Source organism: Rhipicephalus microplus, chromosome 5 (genome assembly GCF_043290135.1).
Source record: "Rhipicephalus microplus isolate Deutch F79 chromosome 5, USDA_Rmic, whole genome shotgun sequence".
NCBI lineage: Eukaryota > Metazoa > Arthropoda > Arachnida > Ixodida > Ixodidae > Rhipicephalus > Rhipicephalus microplus.
Window position 1 is genome coordinate 196,612,036 of NC_134704.1, and position 13,303 is coordinate 196,625,338.

Here is a 13,303-nt window from a genome sequence, read left to right on the forward strand (position 1 = left end):
ACATCCGGCCTCACAAACTGTAAGGTAATGGCCACTCTTCAGTTTATTCTTTCCTCAATGAGGTGTAGTACATGCCTCTCGCCCATGTTTTGAGGGAGGTGCTGCGACCCTAACCTTCCTCCGTGGCTCCGTACAGTAGCGCGCGCGATGCCCGCACATGACTTCGGGCACGCTTCTCCGCTCACCACACGTTGAAAAATAAGCTGCTTAATCGTTGAGGACGCACAAATGGTTTATGGCATTGCTCATACCTGATTATGCTAGGCTTGGACATATATGTCTCTGAAGAGTGCACTTTGCTGGCAGTGCCACAAGCCATCAAGTGCGCGCATGATCGTAGCCTTTTTGTGACAAAAAGCGCCCTATCACACACCTTGAAAGTTCATCTGGGTACGCTGAACGCTTTCTTCCGTCAGATTCTATTTGATGCAAAAGAAACAGGGCCTTTTTTTCTCCATTCTGTGCATCTGTTGCGATTTCCTTAACACATGCGTAGTGCTTGCTTTCATGATAACATAGGGACGCCTTTTTTTTTTTTCAGCAATTGCTGCACCTTCTCGCATTTTGAACGATAGTGTGACACTTGGGGGCGCAATCGTCCTATCATAGTCTGGTATCGACTCATGTGATGAGCGTCACTCTTTATTGTTTGGGTGCAAACATATACTGCTTCTTCTTTAGTGAAAGCGTCTTGTGAAGTTGCAACATCCAGATCTGTTTCGTTGGTCTCCGCTTTTTGCCTCCTTGATGTTTGATGTAGAGGCGAAGCTCGTGAAGCAGTATATTTGCGAGGCTTTTATGCACTTGAAATCAAGTAGGAAGGATAGTCTTTGAAAAGATTTGGCACGGAGTCAGAAATAAGTTTTCTGATGCGGGACGCACGCACATAGTCTTCATCGCGCAAGTGTTTCCTGCATACGACTGTCGATACAGACTTGTCGTTGATGATGAGGTTGTCTCTCGCAATATTCTTTTGTCACTTGATGCACAGCTCAGTATTGTTTGGGAATTGGTGAGAAGAAACACCGGGTGTTTTCTAAGAGCGGGACTTGCAATTCGGAACCACGGTGATCGTGTGGCTATGACAGAAGACAGCAATACGCGTTCACACAGCTAGTATATATGTCCATGTCATAATGCACGTACTGATTTGCACTAGAGTTTTAGTTCTGGGCAAGCGGCTTGCGAGCGTAAGCAGCTGCCTACTTCGTTCGCATTGTTCGTGGATGTGGCTTGCAATACAAAGGAATGCACAAGGTCTTGGGGTCTCCAGAATCAGTATTTCCGGATGATGTCAACGCTTTGACAATGCACACAACCACTTTCTGTGCATGCCGTCCAAAGGGGTTATTCAGCAGCAAGGGTCCTCTCTTTTTTTTATTTTTTCTTCTTATACGCAGTTTTTTTTTAGCCATTAGATATAAAACTCACGTGTTTCAAAGAGTTGTCAGGCTGCAGACCGCAGATTTTAGCCCTGAAACCCACTCTAAATGTGCTTGTAAAAATAAAGAAATATAGAAAACAGCCAGAAAAGGGAAGGCGCGCTCGTCATTCTGTGAGCGACCTCTCTTAATTGCGACAGCGTTGTCCAACGAGACCAAGGGCTGAAGGTGTTTAGTGCTCTGTGATTGCAGAAAAGGTGCAGCATCGTTATTCTATCTCTCTGATCGTTGCCAGTATTTTATGGTTCGTGAATTATGCCTCTCATTAGCCGACTCTTCCGCATTTTTACAAAGTTCCAGCTTGCATGATCCACGAGCACATACATACCTACATTAAGCGGAAAGCCGCCTGGTAAGAATAGTTCTTTTTTTTAAAAGTAGACTATTCTCACTTTACCCCTAATTTATTTATTAATCCCCCTCTCCCTTTTTGTCGAGAACACCCATTTCATGGTTGCAGATCGACAAACTTCATTGAGCTGCGTGCGCGGCACAGAAGATGCAAGGTCAGGGTAACTGCGCCCCTATTGCCGACGGGTAACGAAACATACTCAGAAACTCTCCCATTGTATTCACGACGGGTGAGAAGGCCGTAAAGAAAGAAGCGCACGTAGGTGCAGTCTAGCCCGGCTGCAGTGTAGCCCGGCCGTGTCTCTGTAGCCGTGGTCGACAGCGGGGTGCACCTGGCGCGGCAGTGCAGCATTGTCATGGTCTCAGAAATTCTGCCCTATATATTCACTTTAGCAGGTTATTTGAATGCTCACTGTTATTTCAGAGACTGAACAATGAGGCAGACAGCGAAATTTTTATTTTTGCGGATCATATGAAAAGTCTTCTACAGAACTGCATATGCAACTGGACGCTGGCAGACTGACGTATTTTTCACTGTGCACGTAATTTTAACTGTCTTGGCATGGCATTTTCCTCACAATGCAGTTTTAAATGCGCAGTATTTCTTTGAAGCACAATTGCGAACAACTGCGTTTTGAGTATTTCTATCTATCAATCATCTAACCACCTCTGTACGCCTGAGTGCTGTAGTTGTCTTCTGCTTAACCTAGTATAAACCACAGTTACCAAATCAGTACCTAAGTGTATGACAAACTTGAGTGGGAGGTCACGAAATGTGAAATGTGTAATGTGATATGCTTCCTGTACGTCATAAAATCCCTTCCTTCAGTCACGTGTGGCACATACTGCAGAACAGCATATGGAAAATGCTAATTTATCATTGTTTGCCGAGCAGGGTGGCTCAAAATACTATTCTCGTTGAAATAACAGTGTTCATATACACTCTGCGCTACTTAAGAAATTTTGAATGGTTTGTATGCATTTTGTTTTCTTAACGTAAGCCTTTTTCATACTGCCCTAAGTTTGTTCTTTCGCGATAAAATATGAGTTTTTTTTTCTTTCATCATCATCATCAGCCTGACTACGTCCACTGCAGGACAAAGGCCTCTCCCGTGTTCCGCCAGTTAACCCGGTCCTGTGCTTGCTGCTGCCAATTTATACCCGCAAACTTCTTAATCTCATCTGCCCACCTAACCTTCTGTCTTCTCTGGGAATCTAGTTAGTTACCCTTAATGACCAGCGGTTATTGTCTACACGCTACATGCCCGGCCCAAGTCCATTTCCTCTTATTGATTTCAACTATGATATCCTTAACCCCCGTTTGTTCCCTAATCCACTCTGCTCTTTTCTTGTCTCTTGAGGTTACACCTACCATTTTTCTTTCCATTGCTCGCTGCGTCGTCCTCAATTTAAGCTGAACCCTCTTTGTAAGTCTCCAGGTTTCTGCTCCGTAGCTAAGTACCGGCAAGATACAGCTGTTATATACTTTCCTCTTGAGGGACAGGGGCAATCTACCCGTCATAATTTGTGAATGCTTGCCAAATGTGCTCCACCCCATTCTTATTCTTCTAGTTACTTCACTCTCGTGGTTCGGCTTCATGGTTATTACCTGCCTAAGTAGACGTAGTCTTTTACAACTTAAAGTGCACTATTACCTATCTCGAAGCCCTGCTCTTTTCCGAGGTTGTTGTACATTACTTTCGTTTTCTGCAGATTAACTTTAAGACCCACCTTTCTGCTATCCTTGTCTAACTCCTTAATCATGAGTTGCAATTCATCCCCTGAGTTACTCAGCAATGCAATGTCATCGGCGAAGCGCAGGTTACTAAGGTACTCTCCATTAATTCTTATCCCTAACTGTTCCCATTCTAGGCTTCTGAAAACCTCCTGTAAGCACGCAGTAAATAGCATTGGGGAGATTGTGTCCCCCTGCCTTACACCCTTCTTGACTGGTATTCTGTTGCTTTCTTTATGAAGCACTATGGTAGCTGTTGATCCCCTGTAGATTTCTTCCAGGATGTTTATACTTCATCGACGCCCTGATTCCGCAGTGTCTGCATGACGACTGATATTTCTACTGAATCAAACACCTTCTCATAATCTATGAAGGCTATGTATAGTTGTTGGTTATATTCTGAGCATTTCTCTATTACCTGATTGATAGTATCAATGTGGTCGATTGTTGAGTAGCCTGTTCGAAATCCTGCTTGCTCCTTTGGTTGATTGAATTCTAATGTTTTCTTTACTCTGTTAGCAATTATCTTTGTAAATAGCTTGTATACTACAGAGAGCAAGCTGATCGGCCTGTAATTCTTCAAGTTCTTGTCATCTCTTTTCTTATGTATTAAGATGATGTTAGCATTTTTCCAAGATTCTGGTACTCTTCCCGTCAGGAGACACCTCGTAAACAGGGTGGCTAGTTTTTCTAACACAATCTGTCCTCCATCTTTCAGCAGGTCTGATGTTACCTGATCCTCACCAGCAGCTTTGCCTCTTTGCATGTTCTCCAAAGTTTTCTGACTTCTCCTATCATTACTGGTGGGGTGTCGTCTGGGTTACTGCTAGTTCTTATGTATTAAAGTCGTGGTTGTCCCGGCTACTGTACAGATCTCTGTGAAACTCCTCCACTATTTTAACTATCCTATCCATATTGGTAGTTATTTTGCCTTCTTTGTCCCTTAGTGCATACATCCGATTTTTGCCTATCCCAAGTTTCCTCTTCATTACTTTGACGCTTCCTCCGTTTTTCAGAGCGTGTTTGATTCTCTCCATGTTATACCCTCTTACATCGCATACCTTACACCTATTAATCGACTTTGAAAACTCTGCCAGTTCTATTTTGTCTGTTGTACTTGAGACTTTCATGATTTGATGCTTCTTAATGAGATTCTTCGTTTCCTGGGAAAGCTTGACAGTGTCCTGTCTAACTATCCTGCCTCCAACTTTCACTGCACACTCCTTAATGATACTCGTCAGATGATCATTTATTGTATCTACGCTAAGGTTGGTTTCCTCAATAAGGGCCGAGTACCTGTTCTGAAGCGAGACTCTGAATTCCTGTACTTTCCCTCTCAGTGCTAGCTCATTGATTGGCTTCTTGCGTATCAGTTTCTGTCGTTCCTTCTTCAAGTCTAGGCTAATTCGAGACCGTACCATTCTATGGTCACTGCATCGTATCTTGCCAACCACTTCCACATCTTCCACGATGCCTGGGTGTGCACTCATTATGAAATCTATTTTGTTATTTTCGCCATTAGGCCTCCTCTGTGTCCACTTACAGTTTCCTCATTTTCGGTGGAAGGTATTCTATATACCTAAATTATTGCGCTCTGCGAATTCTTCTAGTAGCTCTCATTTGGCATTTCTAGTACCGATGCCATAATCTCCTACTGCATGGTCTCCCACCTGCTTCGTCCCTACCTTTGCATTAACGTCTCCCATCAGTATAGTATGCTGTGTTTTTACCTTACTCATTGCCAATTTCAAGTCTTCATAGAAGCTTTCAACTGAAGCATCATCGTGGCTGGATGTAGGCGCATAAGCCTGTACCACCTTAATCTTGTATCTTTTATTCAGTTTAATTACAATACCTACCACGCTTTCATTAATGCTATAGTATTCCTCTATGTTGCCAGCTATGTTTCTGTGAATTAGGAACCCCACTCCCAGTTCTCTCCTGTCAGCTAAGCCCCGATAGTTATTTTTCTTTAACATGCTCCAAATTAAGACTAGTGCTCCAAATGTAACATTTTCCTGCTCGGAAAATTGCTCCAAATTCTATTTTGGCTCTTGCACCCCTGCATGTGGTAATAGTTGCTCTCGGCGGTGTGTCGTCCTGGGACCTCTCTCAAATCACAAGTGAGACAGGTTGGTAATGAGGAGCCTATTATAAATTTTCTGTTGTGCGTGGCAGCAAATGTTGTGCCATGTTATGAATAACGGCCCCCAGCAACACACTGTAGCAAAAAAAAAAAAAAACAAAAGGGCAAAATTTTTGCGCCAATTACTCTTTAAAATTATTATATATACAGAGCAATTACTACATTAATTTAATATGCACTAATTTTTTAATTGGTGGGTATGGGCGGTCTGGTGAAAATGGGAGCATTACTGTCCTTGCAAAATTGCAGATTTGAAATTTAATTATGAAAAAGTAATTATGAAGGCAGCATAAAACTATCTTATACTTCATTTTTTAAGATTTTTCGACATTTTTTGAAATGTCCTGTCTGTGTGTGCCCGTGCGTGTATGTTTCTGCATGAGTGAATACTGTGGTGCAGAGGCAAAGCATCGATAACAGAAACAGCAGCACGGGTATCTACAAAGTTAATATATTAGCTCTAGAAAAAGAGCCCCCCGCCCCCCCCTTCCAGTAGGGAGCATGCATTGAAACCTATAACTGCTCAAGTGCCGTCATGATAGAGTAATACACAGCTTTCGGGCATGCTCCTATAATTTATGGCATTTCTTTTTTTCTGTTCCGAATCTCTGTTGCATCACAGTAAGAGATAGTCGCACAAAGTTGAGTTGTTTGCTCATGGAAAAAATTCAAATGACGAGGTTGTATATGGCACAGCCGCTGCGCAAGCAAGCTGACGCAATTTTCTAGAATTCTGATACCGTACAAGGATGGTAGTATCAAGAATTCAGTGGGAGGCAGTCAAGTTGAATAAAAAAAGACAAGAAACATTTATTACATGCCATTAACTACTAACATCCATAACATTGTAAAAAAAAACACTCGCATATCAGGAAGAAAACTTTGCCACCAACAAGAAGAAAAGTTCTATGGCAATGGAGACAAAGGGGAGGGGCACATGACAAGACCCCGGTACATGACAATACATGGTATTGTAGCAAAACTTGTATTAGTCGCAGGGCACAGCCACTGCCACCTGATTCACTCAACTTTCTGTAGCCACACACAACCTTGCAGTGTTAGTGAAAACGACGTAGCTGTCTCTGATAACCGCAAATGGTTGCCACATATCTTTATCATTGATCACAGACAAGCTGACCAAAGAAGCATAACACGACCAGTCATGCAGCTTTGGTGTTTCCAAGTTTTGAGCTATGAATTCAAGTATTTCAGTCAACGATTGCAGCAGTGTCTATTTCTTCTCACAACTCCATATGTCCAATTAATTACTTGCAAGATGTTGGCAGTTGCCTGATTGACAGGCTGTGTAATAATACAGCTTTATTTTCATAACCAAGACTGCGATTCACGGAAGATTTGTACAGTTTTATGCATCTCCAAGTTATGTGATTGCACAATTAATTATTTGCACAGACTTTGTACAACAACAAATCTTTCGCCACTTTTCTACAATGAATTCATTGTCATTTGTAGAATATTTCTGACAAAGCATTTCTGGTTTTTTTAGAAATTTACCTGAACATCTCAAGTTTAGATTTATGCAAGAAAAATATTTTTTTGCAGACTCTCTATACTCGGCGACAACTTTTCTTGGCACTGAAGGGAAAGCTATGGAGCCTAATCTCATGCATCTTACCACTAACGAATGTAGTTTTGAAGTAGCGCCCATATTTTCAATGCGAAATATAAATGTTCCTTTTTCTACGTAAAGCTATTCGAGACGGGACGCAGCTCACACCAGTAAGATATTCGTATTTCTTTTAACTTATCTGTTGTTACTTTACGTTTTTCAACGCGTCCCAAAGCCGCTGCCTTTTTACGTGCACCTCAAACGCTAAGCGGCGTCTGCGTCTACAAAGTGCTGATGGTGCGCTCCCAGCACTTTCCACAGCGTTACAAGATATGCACCATGACGGACTACTTCGCGTAGTGCTACACGTACAGAAGCTCTGCCTCCGTAGCTTTCCCTTCAGTGCCAAGAAAAGTTGTCGCCGAGTATACCTGCGATTTAATAATGCAGTTGGCTAACTGCCTAGCTGATGCTTGTTAATGAAGAAAAAACATTTCTTCAAATACAATAGTGGCAGTTCAACTGAGTCTCCCGTTGCACCCTGTATGTTAATGACTTACATTTCCGAACCAACCTGAAAAGCTCACCAAATGCTCTACATCTCTTGCAAAAGTCAACTCATTAGGGACTTGCGGGAGTAGATATTTTGACAAGCCAAGACGGGACAAGCAGAGTCAAGTATCCAAACGTGATTCAGTCCTTCTTCGTTATTCAACACGTATTTGTCTCCACTCAAGGCCTTGCTGAATGAGAGGGGTGGATTGGAAGTAAAAAAATGAAAAAAGAAACCTGGAACAAGTTTTGCCGACCGTAACAGTGTTGTCAAAGCAACGTACTTGCATCTCCCGACACGCGAGTCTGGAGCAAATCATATTTTTCGTTGTTAATAAAAGTGCTGAAAAAGAAGCAGCAAAAAACAAACAAAAAAGCAGCATTATACAGAATGATAAATTTGTGAACAATTTTACATCGTACTGCTCCTGCCAACTAAGGCTTATCGACGATGTGCCAAAACGGAAGACCTGCTTTCCGTGGTGGTCACGTCCACGAAGTAGCACTGGTGTACCTTGCCTTTGAGTGAAAGTTTGGTTTTGGTAACAGCAGCAAGAATGCCCAGAAGATGCCTTTTGATCACTGCCTTCAGCTGGGGATGCCTGATGAACATTTTAATATCTTCTGATGCTTAACATTGTAGGCATGCGTAGACGGTTTGGCATACTTGCTAAACACAGTCTCCAAAGAACCTGCAATGGAAACTGTCTTGCCCCTCAAAATATGCCTTTGGGAATGTACATGTAGGCAATGAAAAAGTGTGCCACAGAGCAAGCTACTGCTCGTAATGCTTAGCTACACACACCTGTAAACATACACACACAAAAAAAAATACCCATAACTTTTTAAAGCAAAGTTCGTGCTGACACAGAGCCTATTTCAAGTATAATGTGACATGTGCCATAGAGAGCATTTAGCAAGTACATTCTTGTGCTGGACTGCAAGAGGATGGCTGAAACCCTGTAAAAACAGTTAATGATGTCCAAACAAGAATTTTATTAACAGACAAAAAGGAATAAGTTGTGGGACCAGGAGTACCTCTGGCCTCAGGAAAAAAATATTTTTAGTGCCGTCACTATGCACTATATGTCGAAGTATGCCATTGGTTTGCCTTTTATGGTGGCCAGTAGCCTTTGTTTATGAGTGTGCTTCTTGACCGGGCACCCAACTGGAAAAGCCCCACTTACTGATACTGAAGTGATGAAATTGGCAAGGAATCTGAATAGCAGAAAAAGCAAAAACTTATGAGATTGCAAAAAAGATCACAGTGAAAGGAACAAATAAAAAATAAACCACTATACTACAAAGTAAAGATGGCAAACTTGTGACACATCTAAATGTGTTCAGAGTAAAAGCAAACAGCAATATCTACAGAAGACATCAGAATCCAGTCCAGACAACCAGACCTGGAAAATAAAACACAAAGCTTTTTTTCCCTTTTTCCGAGGTCCGACGGGCCACCGAATCAAAAGGGAAAATCCAATGATGCTACATCTGCACATGTTGTGCAATCTCTGCCCACCTTCCACACGAGGTAGCAGCTCTCTGTGCAGGTAAACATGCCTCGAATAATGTGCTGCCTAGTGGGTGCTGCATCTGAGCGCTGCGGGGTGATGTGGAAAACCTGAAACAGGACTCACAGATGTTCATGATGCTTGTGACAAGCAAGGGACAATCTTGTTCAGTGAGTTGGTCAAGTGATCCAAAAAAAACTGTTGTGTGATTCATTTTCGGAGATTTTAAAGTCACTTTTCTCTGATTACAATCTCTTTGCCTGCATGAAACGCTTGCTGGGAGGACAAGAGTTTGAAGCCGCAAACAGAACTGGTTGGTAATGAAGGCGTTCTTCGAGAAGGTGCCATGCTTGAACAGTGACTATGTCTACACACCCAAATAAAGCAGTGTAATTTTCCCTCAAATTATTATTTAGTGACTTATCAGATCTTGAAAAAAGGAAAGCTTTTGCAGTTGGTACACAGACAACACAAACATTTCTTCATGGGTTCACTTTCAAATAAAGCAGCAAAGAGGGTGGCACAAATTTCTTCACAGGCCATTTACATACATGCGTACGCACGACAACTTGGCTTACAATATGGCTTTTTTCACTTTATTTGGGTATAATAAATAGCAACTTGAAACAGAAACAACCAAGATGAAAAACAGATCATCCAGCCCTTGTGGCACATGAACTGCCGCTGTTTCAACAAAGTGTAAACAGCCTGCCTACAACCGTCCTTACGAGAGGTCTCTAAAACTAGGCTTGTGCAAACACTCGAACAATTATTACAGTATTAAAATTTAAATTAATGGAAATTTTGAAGTCTGCAAAGTGAACAAACAATTGTACATTATTTCGCATGTGATCCTCTGTAAAGGTGGTTTCACTGCAGTGGGAAAGTGCTATGCCATGAAATTACTTGACTAAGAAAAACTCTCACCACTATGAAACCCCACTTTGAGCTTTTGGGTTCAATGAACATATCACATCGAAAAGTGAAAAGTATGGGGGGGCGGGGGGGCACGGGCTTTCTCCAGGCTGTATCATGGGAACAAAGGCCCCTTTGGCTTGGGATATTTTTAAAGGGCTTGGCTAAGGTATCCACCGTCAAGCTGTTGCTTGCCCCCTGCCTTATTTCACAGGTTATTCCCGCTCCTTTCAGGCTTTTAAAATTTGAATCATGGGGCAGTGACAAGAATAGAATTTGGCACTATGGTCCCATTGAGAACGAAGTCACAGTATGACGAAAAATTGGGGGACCCTTAAGCTGTGCCTTGAAAATTGAACGTGATAGCGATATTCTTTTCTCAGTGCATACTTCAAACACTCAGTGTATGAGATCTTTTTGAACTGGCTATGCATGCACTATGTGGCCTTAAGGGTATTCGATATCTTGCCCATAAATGACACTTAATTTGCATTTTCGGTTGTCATTTCAACTTTTCATCCATTTTTATATGATCCTAGGGTGTTGAAAAAGTTGAAAGCACGTCGTGATTTCTGAGCAGGCTTTTAATTAAAACATTTTCAGCCCCTTTGGACCATTAAGAAAGAAGGGGATGAAAATGTTAAAATCCTTCTGAAAATGGTGATTAAAGTGTCATTTATTGGCAAGATATCAAATCATCTTTAATGTGTACACCTAGGATACATAATTTCATCATGCACACTAGTGGTAAGCAATCACGCATCAGCCTGTATCTAAAACACCATAAAAACAGCTTAGCTGAAACATACTTGAATTATGTCATCAATTATTATTAGAACAATATGCATTAATTATCAGAAGCCAAACACAATGATTTAATATTGCATTACAGGTCATCAACTGCATTATAATTCTGCCCTTTGAGACAAAGAAGCACTTTAATATAACCTGCCCTTTGATGGTTCAAGGGGGGAGGTACTGTTTCATAGACAAAGCGCTACTGCCCCATTTTGACGTTATATACAGCAGTATTACTAAAACAAGTGAGAGGGAGTTGTATGACATGCATTATTCGCTGCCAAAATGCCAATGCTGAAACCTCGCACTGACCTGCTATACAGTGAATATGAGGCAAAGCAGGCTTCCTACTACCTTGTGGTTGTTCAGTCGGAAATTTTTTTTCCCCTTAAAACAAAGTCTGCTCTATTGGAACTTTCTGGTCATTTTCTTGATAAACTTCACCATGCAACAACATAAAACCATATTTTACTTGGACTGCTACATTGCAGATATTAAGCCAAAATGCTGTTTTTCCCGACTTTGCCTCAATATTATGGCAACATTTTTCTTCATTCGCACGCAAAGTATTTAATCATTAAATATAGGAACATATTAAGTACAATATGTAAATATATAACTGGTAAAAATGGGTGCTTTTTATCAAAATTGCTAACCAGGCAGCATGTTGCAATTTTTGCCAAAGTGAAAAAGAAAAAAAATTAGAACAAAAATGAGGAAACTATCGAAGTCATGAAAGAGTATTGTCTCAAGAATATTTAAAAAAACTTTTCCTATTAGTTACTTAAACCAGTAATCTGTAAATTAGTTAGCGTGACACAGTTTCACTTGGGTGCCCAAAATTTGAAGCGCCCTCTAGGCAACACAAAATTTTTTAGCAAAATATAACAGCTCAAAAACTACTTACAACGCACACCTGCAGGACTTTTTCTCTACATGATCAGAGGTGATTGAAAAGTGACCGGGTAAACTTAATATGGATGAAATAGTGCGCGCGCGCATGCACGCGCACACACACACACACACACACACACATATATATATATATATATATATATATATATATATATATATATATATATATATATATATATATAAATATATATATACATACATATATATACATAAAATAAAGAACTGGGACAACCAGAACTGTTATTTGACACCTTGTAGAATCGTAGGTCTAGGCAGCGAAAGCAGCCACTATGTCCGAGCCGAGCGTCCCGTGCTTAGCACTGCCGATGTGGTTGCCGAGCTTCGCATGACCCACTACTTCTTCATTACATATTTCCCCCTCGCTGAAACGAAGCCAAGTAAGTCTTTTGAGGTGTCGTGAGGACAAGTGGTTCATGATACGGTTTGAGACGATCCACGTGTACGATTTCGCGGCCTCGGCGACCCAGGTCCGCAGTGGTCGTGAAGGGTTCGATGAGGTAGTTGACAGCGCAAGTTTGCTCTATGACGTGATAAGATCCATGGTACCTCCTGACGAACTTTGTAGAGGTACCAGGAGCAGCAGTGGGAGGCACCCACAGCCAAACAAGAGAGTTGGGCGAAAACTGGTAGTGGGACCGTCGATCGTCGTAAAGAAATTTTTGTAGCCCTTGTTCTTGTGTTGTAAGGGCGCGAGCTAATTGTCGACATTCTTCCGCATACCGAGCGGCTTCGGAAACTGGTGTTCCTTCGGATGAGTCGGGTCGGTAAGGGAGAATGGTGTCGATTGGAGATGACGGCTCTCGACCATAGAGTAAAAAGAAGGGAGACAGGTCTGTTGACACTTGAGGTGCCGTGTTGTAAGCGTACGTTACGTAGTAAAGGATAAGATCCCAGTTGGTGTGGTCGGAGGCGACATACATAGAAAGCATGTCGCCAAAAGTGCGGTTGAAACGTTTGGTCAAGCCGTTTGTTTGTGGGCGATATGCGGCAGTACAGCGGTGAACCACATGGCATTCAGCAAGAAGTTCTTGAATAACATCCGCGAGAAAGACGCGGCCTCGGTCGCTCAAAAGTTCACGTAAAGCGCTGTGACACAGAACAAAACGTTGCAGCAGGAAAGATGCAACGACACGTGCCGTGGCGGCTGGTAGAGCGGCCATTTCTGCATATCTCGTGAGATGGTCGATCGCTACAATAATCTAGCGATTCCCAGCTGATGTATATGGCAGAGAACCATAAAGGTCTATTTCAACCCAGTCAAATGGTCGCACTGGGCATGGTAATGGCTGCATTGGTGCAGTAGGACGGCTAGGATCATGCTTGCAGCGTTGGCACTCTGCGCAA

The 13,303-nt window shown here is 42.0% G+C and overlaps 1 protein-coding gene across 1 annotated transcript in view; it reads right to left on the bottom strand.

Moving 5' to 3' along the window:
• Positions 1–6,464: 6,464 nt before the first annotated feature.
• The window catches only part of LOC119173590 (uncharacterized), a 294,126-nt gene continuing 287,287 nt past the window's right edge, over positions 6,465–13,303 (bottom strand). The window contains exon 10 of the transcript XR_012895547.1: positions 6,465–9,014. The gene's annotated coding sequence lies outside the window, so the exon portion shown is untranslated. The remainder of the gene's footprint in view (positions 9,015–13,303) is intronic.